General features: G+C 36.9%; 1 pseudogene; it reads right to left on the minus strand.

Annotated features, from left to right (window-relative positions):
- Positions 1-20,288, minus strand: part of LOC126210411 (tubulin alpha-1 chain-like) — a 300,344-nt pseudogene that overhangs the window by 239,154 nt on the left and 40,902 nt on the right.

The following is a 20,288-nucleotide window of genomic DNA, read 5'->3' on the forward strand; positions in this document are numbered from 1 at the left end:
GACTCAATTTTATCACTGGCTGCAGCTCCACAAAAACTAATTTCTCATTTGGATACAAGGATATTCTGGAACGTTCCAAAATTTCTACAGTTTACAGTCCATAAATGGTGTAGGGCAGAACGTGTGTCTTCATCTTTGTTCACGTGTTGTGTAACAAAAACGCTATCAGGAATAAGGCCTTTCACAAACCCATGGTGATCATCTGAGGCACCCATACATTTCAGTGACACTGCTGATAATACTAATCATTGGACAATAGGCTCAAAGACACACTGGATGCAAGCCCAAATTTACACTTAGCTATTGTTTCGGTTCCCAAAAAAGATCCATTTCAATTCAGCTGTCATGTATTCTATATTATGTTGTTGTTGTGGTCTTCAGTCCTGAGACTGGTTTGATGCAGCTCTCCATGCTACTCTATCCTGTGCTAGCTTCTTCATCTCCCAGTACCTACTGCAACCTACATCCTTCTGAATCTGCTTAGTGTATGCATCTCAATCTGGCAAAAAACTGTTCAACAACTGCCCACCCGTAAAGCAAAAAAATTGAGAACCTCCACAAATTCACAATGAAAGTACAAACATGCCTTATACTCCGCCCCTATTAAAAATTATGGGGTTATGTAGTCAAGGACTGGAAAAATACTAGTAGCAATGTTCATGGTTAATCTGCAAGACATACAGTAATGTTTTTGAAAAGTAACAATGAAGTTAAGAACAAGCTAGAAATAGAAAACGAGCAGCAAGTATAAAATGTAACTGAGGAAGCAGCAGATCGAAATTTAGTGGCGTTCCTTCTAATTTACCAGAAACTTTTGTTCATATATTAAAATATTTTAAAATTTTCTTTTTAAATCTGTTATCTGCAAAGTTTGTGAATGTCTGCTTACAAGTATTATAAAAAATTAGTGCCAGTAAACAAACACTGGAATTTTTCAAATTCACTACTTTTCACTTAACATACAAATAACTCTACATGTAATTCCCATGATTACCATTAGTAGATTAGCTTTAGCCATAATCCGTATACTTTACAGAGGTATCCTCCAATGATTGCTTCTGTCAGTTAATGTGCAACTTCACTCATTTTAAATCTCTTAATGATCTTCACAATGAGCTTCCATATGACACTACTAATGTAACAGCAACAGCGTAAATGTACATATGCCTACTATTGCATACTGTTAACAGCAGCCATGGGAGGTACATATAAGGCTGCTTCCATAGAATTCCAATTTAGCAAATATTCCACAGTGACATGAGCTGAATGAGGAAGCTTACAATCACAACCTTTTCTCAATTTGCACTCTTGATATAACACAACATTATCTGTACTTAAAGAGCATAAATCATTTTCATACGCATTTTATGATCAAGATTCACATTCACAAGTATTTCTTGTTCAACATTCACAAGTCTCATTGTGTTCGCCTGGCATTGTAGGTAATGATTGTGCTGTACAAGGAGATGTTATGTTTTATTATTGTAATGTTTGAGAGTAATAAAGAGTTTATTTTGTACATTATGTTTTTTGAATTTAAATAAAAACCTACACACTGATCTTGCCAAAAGCTGAGAAGTGATTCTTCTTGGTGTTGTAGCTCTCAGAGGCACTCTGGGATGCGCACATTGTCTCTGGGCATCTGTGTTTTACGCAAGTACGGGGTCCCACAGGGTTCGGTCTTAGGTCCTTTACTGTTCTTGATATACATTAATGACTTACCATTCCACATTGATGAATATGCAAAGTTAGTTCATTTTGCTGATGATACAAGTATAGTAATAACATCCAAAAACCAAGAACTAAGTGATGTAATTGTAAATGATGTTTTTCACAAAATTATTCAGTGGTTCTCAGCAAACGGACTCTCTTTAAATTTTGATAAAACACAGTATATACAGTTCCGTACAGTAAATGGCACAACTCCAGTAATAAATAGAGACTTTGAACAGAAATCTGTAGCTAAGGGAGAATTTTCAAAAATTTTAAGTGTGTCCATTGATGAGAGGTTAAACTGGAAGCAATACATTGATGGTCTGCTGAAACGTCTGAGTTCAGCTACGTATGCTATTAGGGTTATTGCAAATTTTGGTGATAAGAATCTCAGTAAATTAGCTTACTATGCCTACTTTCATTCACTGCTTTCGTATGGCATTATATTCTGGGGTAATTCATCGTTGAGTAGAAAAATATTCATTGCTCGAAAACGTGTAATCAGAATAATTGCTGGAGCCCACCCACGGTCATCCTGCAGACATCTATTTAAGGATCTAGGGATCCTCACAGTATATATATTCACTTATGAAATTTGTTGTTAATAATCCAGCCCAGTTCAAAAGTAATAGCAGTGTGCATAGCTATAACACCAGGAGAAAGCAGGGTTAAATCTGACTTTGGCACAGAAAGGGGTAAATTATGCTGCCACAAAAGTCTTTGGTCACCTACCAAACAGCATCAAAAGCCTGACAGATAGCCAACTAACATTTAAAAATAAGTTAAAAGAATTTCTAGATGACAACTCCTCCTACTCATTGGCTGAATTTTTAGATATAAATTAAGGGGGGGGGGGGGGGGGGGAATAAAAAAAATAAAAAAATAATCAGTGTCATGCAATATTTTGTGTAATGTAATATCTTGTACAGACATCTTTTATTAACCGGCACGTTCCACATCATTACGAAGTGTCGTATTCATGATCTATGGAACAAGTATTAATCTAATCTAATCGAGCACACACTCTCCACACTACCACTGAGACAATTCACATAATGGAGTGTAAGTATTACAAGACACATTATGCTGGAGACTAAAGCACAGCAAATGCATATGGATGAGTAGTGAGTGCCCTCAACTTTTTTTCCATTTGGCATTTGACAGCTACATTACATGGCCATGTGAACAATTCTGACACTACAAATTTAATACTAAATTTAAACTCGACTGATCAGCTGAACCTGAATATCTTCAATAACAGATTTAAAATGTTGTTTTGGTTCACTTCTCAAATCTAGCTCCTTACCAAGGCTTTTAAGGCCCAAACGATGTTTACTTGCCACCATGTCATCACCTGCGTTAATGAAGCAGATGCAGTATGGAGAGCCATGTTAGCACACCACTGCTTGCCAAAAAATCCTTGGCTGCACCAAGAACCTCACCCCCAAATCCTCCAAACAACAGACATCTACATCAGTACTTCAACTACAGATGCAGACACCCTTTTGAAGTTGGTTTCTTATTTTTGAATTGAGAAGTTTCACGCTAATTTTACTTTGTAAGCAACTGAAGACTATATAATTATTTTCTGAAACCATCATAATGTAACCCATGCCTTAACAGATTTTACACAAAGTCCTCCACAATATTATCTACAAAATACTGAGAACAACTGATAGCATTTAGACACTGACCACCACAAGGCCACTGCCAGCCATAGCAGTGCCCCTCTCCTCTGGACATGAGCCCACCTGTGCAACATCCAACAATGCACATGCAAGTTAACATTAACACAAACACACCACTCCCTGTACAATATAGGTTTGCATTATCTAATCGTGACAGAGGCACAGTCTCAAATATACAGTCGCGACACACTCGCTGATTTTTTTTATACACCGCAACAACAGTGCCCCGAGCGGTGGAGAATCTACGCTGCTGAATACGGTATTCAGTATATGTAAACAGTATCGTTTATATTCATTTTTAACACGGTTTTGACGAAAGGCAGCGTATGTTGCGCAATCGATTGCAGTAATAATAGGAGGAAGACACCACATTTGTCATTGTTCAGGTTTCCTAAGGACCCTGAGAGGTATTTATTTATTTATTTATTTATTTATTTAGCATCCAGTAGATCACACATGTGATATAGGATTTGTCATTTGATTACACGTAACACATAACAACACATACACATAATAAATTGACAAACATATACAAACAGCAAACAAATTACATACACATAGTACAAAAGTAGTGTACAACAACATATTACCCAAAAAACAAAAGTACATGCTCACAATGAAAATTTTTAGATAATGAACTATGCCTTATACACAAAACTTGTTACGGATATACATCATTTAATTAGTCTGACAGGTTTCAATTCACAGTCTGAGACAGGTATTCATTTACACTGTAGAAGCATTTTTCCATCAAGTATTTTTTTACTTCATGCTTGAAATTATTTTTGCCTTTCAATTCTTTAATTTGAGATGGAAGTGCATTTAAAAGCTTTATTCCTAAGTGGCTAACATGTTTCTGACTTCTAGTTTTTGCTACATAGGGAATGTGGAAGTCTTTACAATGCCTTGTATTGTGATCATGGTAGCTTGAGTTGGTTTGGAGATCGCAGTTATTTTTACTTATCATTTCCAGGCATTTAGAAATATATATTGATGGTATTGTAAGTATCTTTAGTTGTCTGAATAAGGGTCTACAGTGAGTTTGTGGTGGGCTGTGTGTCATGATACGAATAGCTCTTTTTTGCATAATAAAAATGTCATTTAGTCTTGACCTGGTTTTTCCCCAAAAACTTATGCCATAGCTTGCAACTGATTGGAAATAACTGAAATATACTGCTCTAATACATTCTTTGCTGCATACCTTGGATATTATTCTTAAGGCAAAACATGCTGAGCTAAGTTTCTGGGTAAGATACACACTGTGTTCATTCCAGTTTAAATCTTGGTCAATTCGCATTCCCAGAAACTTTGTAGTGCACACTTTTTCTATTTGTTTGCTATCCAGCATAAGGCACATATTTTCCCCTTGACACTTGCTTCCATACTGTATAAAGTTTGTTTTCTTTGTATTTAATGTCAGCTTATTTGAATAGAACCATGACTGGATGTATGAGAGCGTTTTCTCTGCTGTAGTACACAATGATTCTTTTATATCACTAATTATGATACTCGTGTCATCTGCAAATAGTAGAATTTTGGCTGAGCTGTCTGGAGCCTGTATATCATTGATATAAATTAGAAATAACAATGGGCCCAGAATGCTGCCCTGTGGAACACCTATTTCAATTTGTTTTGGTTCCGATACGAGTTTAAAATTGTGAAGATTGTTGGATGACCTCAGCTCAACAACTTGTGACCTGTTTTGCAGATAAGATTCAAACCATTTTTTAACAGTACCCCTGATGCCTATTGCTTCAAGTTTCTCTAGTAATATTACATGGTTCACAGTATCAAATGCTTTGGATAAATCTAGATTAATTCCAACAACCTGTTTATTTGACTCCAAATTTCTTACTATTTCTGTTGTGTAGTCCAATATGGCTGTTTCTGTACTGTGCCCTGCTCGAAAGCCATGTTGATTGTTATTTATTAGTTTATATTTTTCTAGATATTTTGTAACCCTGATTTTCATTAATTCCTCAATTATTTTGGAGAAGGCTGGAAGGAGAGATATAGGTCGGTAATTTTCTATTTTATGTCTGTCACCATTTTTGTATAGAGGTATCACTTTGGAGATTTTAAGTTTGTCCGGAAATATCCCTTCACTAAGGGACAAGTTTGCTATGTGCACTATAGGTTTGACAACACATGGAGCAATTTTCTTAATTATTGATACAGGTACATCATCCAAACCAGAGGACATTTTGGATTTCAAGCATTTAATGACTTTTAGAACTTCATGCTCATTTGTTGGCATTGCCATCATGCTGGTATTTACCATTGGAGTTGTCACTGTTGGTTGTTGCATAAATTTACTACTTAAAGTAAGGGGAATATTTACAAAATAATTGTTTACATAGTTTGCCATGGCATCTTTTTCTATGGGAATATTTTCATTATTTTTAAGATTGATTTCCTGTTCTTTAGTTTGACCCCCAGTTTCTTTTTTTACCATTTTCCACATCATTCTGGACTTGTTACTAGCTTGCCTTATTAATCTATCATTACTTAATAATTTTGCTTTTGCTAATACTTTGCGGTAAGTCTTTTTGTATGTCCTCACATACTCAACAAACTGCTGATCATGACATGTTTTTAACTTTAAACTTAGTAATTTCATGGTTTCACTTGACTTTTTAATTCCGGGTGTAATCCAGGTCCCTTTGGATCCAGATGATCTATAACTCAAAAGCTTTTTTGGGAAACACATTTCAAAGTATGTCATAAAAGTGGAAGCAAATATATTGTAAGCATCATTTGTGTTTGTTTGTGCCAGGACCTCTGACCAAACTGCATTTTTTAAATTATTTTTGAACTGATTACAATTTTCAGTAGAGAAAAATCGTTTGTACTCCTTTTTATTTTCCTCCTCCTTGGGAGTTGCAGTGAGATTAAAGGTTAGTGCATTATGATCTGATAATCCTATATTCACATTTGAAACTGCAACTTCACGTGTGTGCACATTTGAGAAGATGTTATCTATTAGGCTTTCACTGGAATCTGTTATTCTCGTGGGAGCTGATATGTGGGGGAACATGTTGAAGCTTTTTAGTATGTCTAAAAACTTGTTTTTTACTGGACTCTGGACCAATAGATTAATATTAAAGTCACCACAAAGAATTATGGTAGAGTTCTCATTTGAGAAAATGTTGAGCATTTCTTCCAAATTCTTAAGAAAGACTTCAGTATCTCCAGATGGTGACCTGTATATTGCTGCAACAATTATTTTCTTCTTTAAACTATATAACTGAATGGTTACTGCTTCAAAATCCTTTTCTATGATTAATGGTTTAGCCTCGTATCTTAACTTAAATTTAAGCTTGGGATTTAGATAAATGCATACACCACCACCTTTGGCATTTTGCCTACAGTACTGACTGGCAAGTTTATATTGGCTTAAGTTTATGCTGTTTAGTTCACTGTCCCTGCACCAATGTTCCATAACACATAAACAATCAATATGGTCACTGTTTGCTGCTACCTCAAGTTCAAGGTACTTGTTTTTAAGACACTGAATGTTCAGACTCATAATTTTTAGCTGATTTGAACAATCCAACTGACCTGTGACTTTACACTCTGTTGATGCATTTTCTCTTACACTGTTAGAAGATTTCATACCTTGTTGTAGATTCCTCTGCTTGCAAACATTTCCATAAGTTCTGGATCCAGGCACTAAAAGTGTTCCTGTTCTTTGGCGATCTTGCGTTTCTTGATCTACTACCCAACCTGGCTTCTGTCTGTCTAGTTGTCAAGGTAGCTGCTGAGGTGCCTTCTTGCTCCATACAGTCCGAGGAGGTGCCGAGCTGCCTGGTGTTGCAGTAACTGGAGTTGTATACTCCACCACATTTGATTGAGTACGTGATGCTGAAGAGTCTGCAGTTGATGCAACAGCTTCTGTTGTTTTAACTAGCTGGCTTGGCCAGTTGTTTTTACCCAGTCCTGGGAATATGTTAGTTGCTTTACTTTCCCACAAAAACATGTCACTTTGAACTCTGGGTTTTATTGGTCTTGAGGATCTTCTAGGAGCACAATGTGTTTCTGGACTTTTGAATATCCTGTTCCTGCAAACTGATCTTCCTACTCCATTGTTCGTTGCTGTCCTCTTGACAGCATTGTGGTTGATTTCTGGTACTGTAATTTTTTCTTGCTGTTGTATTATTAGCTCAGTTCCATCTGGATCCTTCCACTCAAGTGATATTGCAGGCTTTAGTTGATTTTTTGGAGAGATGGCTGCAAGTAGAGTTCTGGCCATTTCTTCCTTGCCATTAGCATTTAGGTGTAGTCCGTGAGAAGTGAACCATTCTCTGTTCTCAGGAACTGTTACAAACTGAGTGTTTTGGAAAGATTTCACTATTTTGGCTATTTTCCTATTTGTTCGCCTGGTTTCATCGTTCACACAAGACCAGCTTTCAAGATCATATCTATGGGGTATCCCTACTATGATTACATTTGTGTGCTGAAGCTTAGTTAATGCTGATGTTATAGCATTTAATGCCTTGTCTGCTTCGTTTTTGGCTACATCATTTGTGCCACCCCAGATTATAACTGTGTCATTCATTGTGAGATCTTGTAAGTTGTTACAGCTTTCAAGTATTGAAGTTAATGGTCCACCTGGTATAACATTTCCTTGGATTACGAAATTATTATGACTTTGATGCATTAAGTTAGCTGCAATTGATCGGCCATGGCTGTCTGCAAACACTGTTATTCTTTTTTTGTGTTTAGGTGAACTTTTTGTGTTACTGCTGTGTCTGTTGTACGAATGTTTCTTGCTACTTATGCTGTTTTCTTGAACTTTTTGAACTGCGTTCTGTGTTGTGGTATGCACACTGTGTTGTGAATCGTGATTTATGTTGGGTGCATCAAATCTGTAGTTTTTGCACATTTCTATCTTGCCTGATTCTCGCTTCTGTAGTTCGTTTGTTAGCAAACATATAATTGTTTTCGAATACTTAAGTTCCTTTCTTACTATTCTGAGTTCATTCTGTAACTTTTCGCACACACACGTTTTTAACGGGTCTGTTTTGCTTTCGTCCATATCGTCACCGTCAGTACGAAAACAATCACTGCATTTCCAGCTTTTCACTCTATTCGTTGAATTTACACACGAGTAATGGAATTTCCTGTTACACTTTACACAACACACGCCTTTTCTTGCTGTTTTGTTACAGGAACATGGTTTATTCCACGCTTCCTCACTTATTTCGTAAATAGAATTCAAATTTTCCGAACTGGTCGCGGCCATTGTCCACTAGTTAGTTTCAAAGTACAATATGTCCCTGTTCTTTCAACAGATCGCCGTATTTTTAGTTACTCACCGAGAACAATTACTAATCCGCATATACACACCATAAAATGTTTAACTTAAGCTCGTTAAACGATCAAAGTAACTTATTTTGTTCACACATTTATCAGTACACACTATACCGCCATTCCAAAGATGATGAAACATCACATTAGACCGATCTTTATTTATGATTTTTTTCTAAACTGTACCGAATTACTGCATTTGTTTCTCTTTTCAGGAGCAAGAAATGGTTAATAAATAGTAGAAGACAGGACCTGTTGCGAAAAGATGTCTCTTATTTGCTCAATAACGTGAAGTTTTGTGCTTTACGTTTCAAGTCAAACCAGTTCATGAGTGCGGAAAAGAAGACGTTATGGAATGCAATTCCCACGTTATTTGACAAGCCGAATAAGCCACAACTAGTGACGAGGAGGAAATTGCCATACAAACGTGAAAGTGTTACTGCAAAAACAATAAGACTGTCTCCTGACAGAAGAAACAGCTACCACAGGTGTTCCTACTCGAGACACACATAAAATAACAACGGAAGCTGCAATACAGACCATCTTTTGAAGATGAAATGCATAGATTACGTGAAATTATTTGCGTGTTGGAAAATCGTGTGAAGTGTAAAAACGTGCAAGTCATTAGACTTCGTACAAAACTACTACGTGACAAGGAAAGTGCCCATCGTAAGAGTAAACTGCAACCACAACGTCACAGGACAGAAGTACAAAAGCACAAGCTCATTTTAAAAAGTATTGGTTCCAAGTACTTGAAAAAGATGCTATCGATTTATTGATAAGCCAAATCAGTATACCACTGAATGGAAAACGTGGTATGAGATGGAAAGATGAAACAATTATTTGCACTTAATTTGTTGTAATATAGTACTCAGGCATACAGTTTTTTATCACACTGTTTTAGCCTTCCATCAGTATGTACCTTAAAAGGCATGTGGAAGATATACAATTAAATTGTGGGATAAATAACATATTTCATCTTTTAAAGCAGAAAGTGCAGCAGTTACCAGAAACTGATATAACTTAATTTGTCTATGGACGAGATGTCATCAATGGAAAATTTGATATATGACAGCTCTAGGGATCGTGTTATTGGATTTGAAGACATGGGTTTCATACGTACATCTGTGGTTGCCAATACTGCATTAGTTATAATGATTAATGGCATCTTCTCAAATTTTAAACAGCTATTAGTATATTATTTCTCCAAAGGACCAGTAGGAGCCACCCATCTGATGTGTATATTTTCTGAAGTTGTCAAACTCACAGCGATTGGTTTGGTTGTAAAAACGTGTGACTGACCAAGGCTCGAATTTTGTGGAGTGGAGGCAGACTGGGTATCACACCAGTTAATCCATGCTTAGTACACGAAGTGAGTAAGATCTCTTTTATGACACCACACACTTGATAAAAATCATATGTAATAATTTATTCAGGTATAACATTATCCGCACAACAGATGAAGGATGGGTTGGCACTGCTTCATGGAAGGACATTTGTCAGTTGCACATTGTGAAAGGAAGTACAAGTTGACCCCCAAGCTCACCAAAACAGCTGTCCAACTGCCAGCATTTTCAAAACGAGGTAAGCACTGCAGTTCGTGTGTTGAGTCAAATAGTAGCAGCAGGAATTGAGACACTTGTTACTTGTGGCACCACATCATCTGCTACTGCAGATTTTTACCGAAAAGTAAACGATATTTTTGACATATTTAATGCATATAGTGTTAAAGTGCCTGTATCCTTAAGGAACTGCATTACAAGTGCCTCAAGACATTTGGAAATATTAAAGACACAGAAGCTATGGATAGTCATGGAAATTTGTACAGACCTCAGAGGCAAACAGCACGAGATACGTGTGTGGTTATGTATTGAAGAAATTGCATACAATCCATGACTGTTAAAAATGTAGGACAGTACTTTTAGATGACAGCCAAGACTTAGATGTTAGACAAAGTTTGTCATTTTAAAAGCTATGAAGGCAACTTTGGAAGCCTATTTGTACAGAAGATGTCAAAGAATTTTTAACTTTTTGTGAGACTAAGATGACTTCTACTTTTGATGAATATGCTCATCATAAGTAATTGTGGTGCTTTCTTTGTGAACGTGATGGAAATCCCCAATTTTCCACCTGGGTGCAGTGCTGAAACCAAGCTGCTGTTAAGACTGTTTGTGAAGGTAATGCTCTTCTACTTAGTCTGTAGGAGCAAGAGATGAAATAAAGTGATGAAGTTTGCTCATTTTGGTTGGTAAAGTGTTAGGACTGACTCACTCACGTAATTTTCGTTAAATGTATCAATGGGATATAATCGAGTTTTAAAACAGTCATGCTTTTTATTGGGATAGCCTGACACCACAAAGAATAAGATGGAAATTGTACTTTTGGAAGCAGGCTTCCTGCAAAGCAGAACGTAATGAGAAGTGATGTGTCGCTTCATTTTTACACAAGGAAGAGCATCTATATACTTCATATGTGGGATATACAGTGTGTATTCTCTTACTTTCAGTGGAATAAGTGTGATTGTATGCTACTTCTTAATTATTTCTTCCAGAAAATGTTGCAGCTTATGTCACTGCATTCAATAGCTCGTGGTCTGTTTACTTATATTTCACGATCATTTACGACTCGCTGTTCTAACACCTGTGACGCAAAAATATACTAACTATTTTGTAAATAAAGTACAAAACGAATGAAAAAACAAACATTTTAATGTCGCATCTGCCGTCAGAGGAAGGCGAGCTTTCTGGCCGCTAGTGTCATTTGAACTGTCAAATGGTAACAACTTTCACAGCAGCGAGTGTTGCGACCGTATATATTAGACTGTGACAGAGGCATCTAGTAAATTTTAAGTATTTACACACAAAAACTTAATCCTTTTGTCAGAATACTACTCCATCCCAACTCACATTCTGAAAAAACTACAAACACCCAACTGATCATTAGTTCAAAATTTTACTCCAGTAAAATAGTGAGGTTCTGCTACAAATTTCTCATTTGTACACCCACCTATCAGTTCAATCTGAAGTAACAAGCCATTATTGTGTGTCCCTGACCAATGTGCAACAATTAAGCATTTGCTTTTTTTTACAATAGTTAAAATTTTCTATCTCTCAGAAGCCATCAGAGGCAAAACACTTACCTGCCAGACAGTGGAAATCTTACAAACCTAAGAAAGCATTCTTTTCTGTCAGTGCCCTAAGTGTTCCATCTTTAGTACACCATACAGACTAAATGTGAGCTGAAGTCTATTCCAACACTACGTGGAGTATGAAAGAAATTTGTCCTTATATAGAAATTTACTAGTATACTGTTAAGATGTCCCATTTACAGCATCACTGAAGGTTGAAAGTTTAGTATACTCCCGAGAACGAGTTTTCATTAAGCTGAATAGTCATTCATTGCAATGGTTCCTTGTAATCAAACTCTACAAAAAATAATATGTCACCAACTCCCAGAATTGGTTAAGTTATCACACCAGAAGGCTATCAAGCATACCAGCAATACACAGTTTTAACAATTTGTCAATTTGTAGATTTAACTGCTAATTCACTCGGGATTTCTCAAAAATAACCATTACACAACTTATGCTAAAACAAATTTTATTACACAAAAAGTGGAATGAGCAAGTATCTTTCAACTGTAAAAAAATCTGAACATCAAATCACAACTTAAATGACGTCACAAACAAATCAGAAAATGGCATTTTCCATCTGTCAAACTTAGTACTCTTCAGCTCCTTCACCTTCTCCTTCAATAGAATCCATACCAACTTCTTCGTAATCCTTTTCAAGGGCAGCCAGATCTTCACGGGCTTTTGAGAACTCTCCTTCCTCCATACCCTCACCGACATACCAATGGACAAACGCTCTCTTGGCATACATCAAATCAAACTTGTGGTCAGGCCCCTGCAATTGCAGTTGTATTTGACAGCATGCAAACAGCACGCTGAACCTTTGCAAGATCACCACCAGGAACCACAGTAGGAGGTTGGTAATTTAGTCCCACCTGTAACAAGTAACAGAAAGGTTTAGTAAATACACACAATATTTTCGTTCTGCCCCATAAAACGTCAATTAGCAGCTAAATCACAGATAGTAATATAACCACACATACCTTGAAGCCAGTTGGACACCAATCCACAAACTGGATGGTTCGCTTTGTCTTAATTGTTGCAATGGCAGCATTTACATCCTTCGGCACAACATCTCCTCTGTACAGCATACAACATGCCATGTACTTTCCGTGTCTTGGATCACATTTCACCATCTGGTTGGCAGGTTCAAAACAAGCATTGGTTATTTCTGCCACAGAAAGTTGCTCATGGTAAGCCTTTTCTGCAGAGATTACAGGAGCTTAAGTAACAAGTGGGAAATGGATACGAGGGTAGGACACCAAGTTGGTCTGGAATTCTGTGAAGTCCACATTAAGAGCTCCATCAAAGCGAAGAGATGCCGTGATTGAGGATACAATCTGGCCAATCAGCCTGTTCAGATTGGTGTAAGTCGGCCGTTCAATGTCCAAATTTAGGCGGCAAATGTCATAGATAGCTTCATTATCACACATGAAAGCACAGTCTGAATGTTCCAAAGTGGTGTGGGTGGTAAGGATGGAGTTGTATGGCTCCACAACTGCTGTTGAGACCTGAGAATTTAACACGATACTTTAGTTATAGAAAGCACACACAACTTCCAATATTTTAGGCAACATACAGGGTTTCACAAAACTAACGTACCTGAGGAGCTGGGTAAATAGCAAATTCCAGTTTGCTTTTTTTGCCATAATCCACAGACAGACGTTCCATCAAGAGTGAAGTAAAGCCTGAACCAGTACCACCCCCAAAGGAATGGAAGATCAGGAATCCCTGAAGCCCAGTACATTGGTCAGCAAGCTTGCGAATACGATCCAGCACAAGATCCACTATTTCCTTTCCAATTGTATAGTGATCACAGGCATAATTGTTTGCAGCATCTTCCTTGCCAGTAATCAGCTGCTCAGGGTGGAACAGTTGCCTGTAGGTACCAGTACGCACCTCATCTGCAATGGAAAAAATGAATTGCAGATGAGAAATTTGGAACACCACTGAAGCAATTTAAATGCATAAAACATAGATTAGAAACCATCGCACCATATTTTACCAGCAGATACAACATACGCTGTCACCAACAACTAAATCTGCAAACCATTTCCAGTGACAACTGAAAGTGTACATTTTCATAATAGGCAACTACAAATACAAAAACGAATGAAGCGGCTGCTTAGTTTGCATGCCAGCCAAGCAGACTACAGGACAGGACACACATTAGGTTAATTCAGGAAAAACCATTAAGATCAATTCATTTACACTGTGCTGTAGAATACCAACTACCCCATGTCTTATGCTGTGACTGGGGGAACAGCTGCCACCTTGCTTATTTTCGTGGTTGCAGAGCTAACATGCCATTGCATGGAATTAAAGAGGGACCAATAGGGTGAAGTGGGGTAAGTGTAACCATGGGGTTAGTGTAACCACGGCTTATGGTGCCTTAAAGCTGTATTTTTACCTCTGACCTATCACACATGTTAATTTACTACTTTCTTTGTTATATTTAACCATAAGTTGTCAAATCTGACAAATTGGTAATTAATTTTTGGAGTTGAATTGACGTCTACATTTTCACTCTGCGAGAGAGTGACATGCTCAGAATTTGGTGGTCTGTCATTCTCGCAGTTTTAAAGATAACTGCACAATTTTTTGGTTACAAACTAACTTTTGCATGATAATTTCAAATATGAGATTCGTTTTACTCTACTGATAAAGCTCTTGATATGCCAGGCATGGTTACACTTACCCTAACTTTTTCCCATGCGGGGCAAGTGTAACCAATCGGCTGGGGCAAGTGTAACCGGGCGGGGGGGGGGGGGGGGGGGGGGGGGGGGGAGGGGGGGGGTTACACATGTGTGAAATCTACCTGGGACCATAAGTTAACTCATCACCAGAGACATCATCAAGGAGTAAAAATGAGCAAACGTGACTGTTCCAATCTCCTCAATGCTGTATGGAATGAAACACCATCTGAATTTGTGAAAAGTGGTTTTCAAAAAGCAGGAATATTCCCTTACAGTAGAGAAGTAATTGATAAAACTAAAGATGATCCCGAGGCATATAAAAGATATGTAGCTCATACCAAATCTTTGGCAGAAACAAAGTCTCTAACAGAAAGTACTCAGATTTTTGGGAAGCTTCCAGCTGAACAACCTCCAGAATTTTATAGGCCTACATCTACTGAGCCCCGTAGTTCTCTCAGTATCAGAGTTCTTTCTCAATCATTCCCAAGCTAACCAATGTTTCATTATGTTCTGGAACTTATGATTTGTCATTGGAAAGGTTATTATTGGAAACAGTCCAACAGTGTAGTCCCACTGGTAAAACAAAGAAGAAAAGGATTGCACCAGGAGCTGAAGTTATCACTTTTCAAGATGCCATCTATAAAGAAAAAGATTTTAAAGGAAACAAGAATAATAAGAAGAAAGCAAAAAAAAAAAAAGCATTATCGGCATACAAAAGGGGTTGGTAATGAAAAGTAAATCTTCCAAACAAAGTGCTGTTACTTTATCCAAAATGGCATCTCAGAATGTTGTGGAAAAAGAAATCCCCGACTGCGCACGTGGGTAACAAGAAAAAAGACTGGAAGTTTAATCAACAAGTGAAGAAAGTGAAACTGAAGGAGGCCTATCTTTAATAAGTAGTGATGAAGATAACACTGGATGATCTCAAGAAAGAAATGATAAGCTGTGAAGAAAAAGAGGCAAACTTTTTTGAAGCCAAAGATAAAATTACAGTTGGAAAAGTATGTTCTGGTAGCTTTTACAACAAAATGTAAGAAAGTTCATTTTATTGGCCAAGTTACCAAAATTATTGATTTAGGAGATCCAGAAGTGATTTTCCTCAGATCCAAAAATAAGAAAGCATGGCACCACATTCTATTGGCCTGATAGAAGAGATGAGATGCAAGTTTCCTCCTCTAATGTCATTTCAGTGCTGCCTTAGCCTACTTTTGGTCACAAGGGAGACCTGACATTTGGTGTTACATTTGATTCATACAGCATTCAGTGACTAAATAACAGTTAGGGCCTAAGTGTGAATATGATAAGTTGAATTAGGGCAGTTTAGCATTAAACACAAATTGCCAACAACTTTACTTCAATTACCGTGAAAAATAATAGAAAGTGAACTTTTAAAGTGATTTTTTTCTTTTCTCTTGAGACTAGATATTTTATTATTTTTGTCAAATTGCCTACTAAAGAAAAAAATATTACTTTTGTAGAATTTAAACTAATAAATACCTGGCCTAAAACAAAAATAAATCTATGATGCATTCAGTTTCAGTGTTTTATGGTTTAGGCTAACACTTATTTTTTTTTAGTTTACCTAACAGTTTCTGTCTATTTCATAATATACAAAGAGGCGAGTGCAAAAAAGTTCATATCTTGAGTAAAATTTAAGGTATTTTAATAATTTAAAAATCCTCAAATTCAGTAAAAATTGGGTAATCAGGTCACTTACCCAAAGTCTCTTTTTACAATGCTCTGTGTGGGTACAAGAATGCGGGGTTACACTTGCCCCGAACCTTGGGGCAAGTGTAACCTCACAACACAAAATTTTGAAAACAATTATTTGACCGTATAATTTTTTCTTTCAGAAACAAAATGTATATTGTTTAAAAGTCAGTAAGTCAAACTTTAAGCATGAGAAATTTCAAAATCATATCTTCAATAACAATTTGGCAATTTGGTGTCAAAGTTGAACTATGCCAAAACGTGGCTACACTTACCCCACTTCACCCTACTATAAAATCAGGCATGGGTCTAAATACATAAACTCTGCAAAAACAGATGTTAGGGCATCGTCCAAAAGTTTCACTTCAAATGGAAGTATTTTTTGAGGTCTTGCATACTTAGAATTGCCTATAGGCTTCAGTTAACTAGTGAAGCCTTGGAGAACTATCTGGTGGGCGTATGGGTTTGTTTAATAACCCTAGAAGAAAATTACAACATCCAAAAACTATAGCACAGGGAATCCATAATTCACCAAGGAGTAGGAGAAATTTTGTTGAAATTTAAAACAATCCATAAACAAACGACACCATAATTCCCCATACCCAAGCCTCAAATTTTTACCACTGTCCACAGGTCATACTAAATGCACAAAAACAAATTTGGCAGAAAAAATAACACCAAAATACAGCAATAATAAATTATTAAAGGTGCATGCGCGACGTTCTTAACGGAACATACATAATAAAAGTATATACGCAACTTAAATGTGATCTAATTTATTTCAAACCTGAATAAAACGGAATTTGGGGTTTTTCTGGTAAAATAAATGAAAAACCAGTGAATATGATTGGATAAGAAAACAATTTTGTACTTGCAAAAGGGGCAGGCTCCAATTCGTAATTAAATCTGCAAGCAGGGGGACAGTGCGTAGGATAGTAACACCCAGTATCCACCGGTTTCCGAACTCAGCAATACAAGAATATGCAGTTTCTTCTATTAAAACCAGTCTTTGACTGTTTGTTGTGCTAAACCAACGGAAAATGCTACGTCGGCGTATAATCTGTTTCTGTACTTACCAACAACAGTCGGTTCCAAGTCCACAAATACTGCGCGTGGCACATGCTTCCCAGCACCAGTTTCGCTAAAAAATGTATTGAAGCTGTCATCGCCCCCTCCAATAGTTTTGTCTGATGGCATCTGCCCATCGGGCTGAATGCCATGCTCCAAGCATTCACGCTGAAATACAGAAAACACTTATTAATGGCTTTACTTAGTCTTCATTCACATTAAGTAACTTCCTTCTTACAACTAAATTTTCTCCCCAGACAGTTCTACATCAATATTCCTACAGAACAGGAACATCAGCTATTCATCCACGGCTCAATGAAAATCATTCGACAAGTAAAACAAAGAATAACGCTTATCTCTCTCGAAAATAGTGGAATTACACATGAAATAAGTTACAACGTAAAGTGCACACATTGGCTCCATCAATCTCAAATGAAAAAAAGAAAATTGAAAATTTAATTTCGCTCAAGATCATTTATCTTCGCCCTGTAATAGAAACTGAAATGGAAATACATTTCACTTCACTTCACGAACTGGAGCTGGAAACGTGTCAAACATGGCGGTCGGCCGGCAAAGTGCCCCACCCAAATCTGTAACCTCAAATTGAGAAACCATAATGAAACTTCCATGCCTTATTTTAACACGAATGCCATTCTTGAATGGCTCTGAGTACTATGGGACTCAACTGCTGAGGTCATTAGTCCACTAGAACTTATAACTAGTTAAAACTAACTAACCTAAGGACATCACAAACATCCATGCCCGAGGCAGGATTCGAACCTGCAACCGTAGCGGCGTAGCGGTTCCAGACTGCAGCGCCTTCAACCGCACGGCCACTTCGGCCGGCGCCATTCTTGAACCTGGTTGTAATAAATGCATACAATCACCGGCGTTCTTACATACGAATAGTCTTAATTTCTAGTATATTTGACTACTGTGATTGAAATAACAATTTATGTGTTGCGTCAATTATGATAACATGTTAAATTAAACGTTAGTGTATTTTATATGTATGTTGTTGCAAGCGATGCGTCATTTAATTAAGACAATATATCAATTACGTATGAGACAATTTTTATTAATATTTTATTACCCCCCCCCCCACACACACACACACACACTGGCTTATTGCACCATTCACAGCACGAAATTTTCGGTACACCCCTAGTAAAATCAGTTTTAGCGACTTTATAGCGACTTTTGATGTTGAATCTAGCGACTCGGGTTTTTTAGAGTTAGCAACACTGCGTGCAGTTCGACTAAACGTCAAGTTTTGTTTACAAACAATGTGCCAGATGTTGCTGGCGTTAAGAAATTTACGAATAGAATATTTAAAGAAGTATTCCTGATTTCCATTTCAAAACACGTCGCTGTGAATATGGTGAGTATATGATAACTGTTGACTGAGCTGTATGCAACCTTTATCGTTGGACGTGACATTTTTTAGCAAACTCAAAACAAATTTGTCTCTAAAGTTAAGTTAGTAGGATAATCAATGCGTAACGTGTAACATGAAATTAAATCATAATGAGAGTTAGTTCGCACGAGAACAGCATATTAAGTATGTGGTGTTTTCATATGAATTCGATTTAACATTAGTAGTCTTTTAAGGATTGTTATATTATTCCGTGCATTTGGAATTATTTATTAATTAGCTGATTACCCGGTTGCGTATTTGTCATATGTCATATAAGATCTGAAATGAAATGACATCTGCATTCGTGCAAAAATAAACTTAGAATATTGGATTTAGAGAAATGTTCGATACGAGTTCTAAAGCGGGCTACAGATCATACTTTTTTTTGACCTTTCTGCTTTCTCGTCCTTCTTCTTCTTCTTCTTCTTCCTTTTTTCCACATTAGGTGGCGTCACCAACAAAAAACAAAACTGGACATGTGCACCGAAAGGTAGCGTGACAGCCGTTTACATTACCTCACCAGCCAAAGTCAACGACGCTTATTGAACATGCCAGTTGACACGGAATGTGGGACATCCATAGGAAGCGTGTCAGTGGCTCCTACATACCCATATCCACCGTGAATGGAATTTTACTTAGTTATTCCTTGTAGAATAGAAACAAATATGCGCAAAATTTGAGCTAGTAAATAAATCCTGGTTTTATGAGGCTTTCAGTGGAGAGCTACAAGATTTATGGGATTTACAAAAGTTTTGGAAAACAAGTAGGCTGTTTAAAGTGGAATCTGGGGCACTTATGCAGTTTAGCAGGTACGGAAAAAATTTTTCATTTTTTTCCAAAATTTGATCGATTATAGTCAAATGTGATACGCTGATTACGAATACGATATTTATTTTCGCCCCAGTCAATTATTTACATAAAAAAAATTGTTTTAAATTTTTTTAAAATTTTTTTTTTATTTTTCAATATTTTGTCGATTACAGTATACGTTCATTTTAACGGAACGGTAGGTACGTATTTTTACTAATTAGCCACAATCAAACGCCAGTGCAAAATTAACAAACTTTTAATAAACTCCCCCCACTGTATATTTACACATCTGTAGCGTAGCCCACTTGAGGTTAGGTTGGGAGTTTTTTTTTTGGAATGCGGCCGCGGCAGCGGCCGCCTATGATTCGAAAATATTGAACTGGTGATCATTCACCATATAACATCCATTTTCATTTAATGAGTTGATGATGAGAATATGCTGCTCATAATTTTAAACGAAAATAAGTAGAAATAAAAACAAAACGGATTAGTTTACAGCTTCGGGATACGCTAAGCAAAGGTTTAAACTAAGAAAAGGTTTAAACCCCGAAGCTGTAAACTAATCCGTTTTGTTTTTATTTCTACTTATTTTCGTTTAAAATTATGAGCAGCATATTCTCATCATCAACTCATTAAATGAAAATGGATGTTATATGGTGAATGATCACCAGTTCAATATTTTCGAATCATAGGCGGCCGCTGCCGCGGCCGCATTCCAAAAAAAAAAAACTCCCAACCTAACCTCA

This window comes from Schistocerca nitens, chromosome 10, assembly GCF_023898315.1.
Source record: "Schistocerca nitens isolate TAMUIC-IGC-003100 chromosome 10, iqSchNite1.1, whole genome shotgun sequence".
In the NCBI taxonomy this organism is placed as follows: domain Eukaryota; kingdom Metazoa; phylum Arthropoda; class Insecta; order Orthoptera; family Acrididae; genus Schistocerca; species Schistocerca nitens.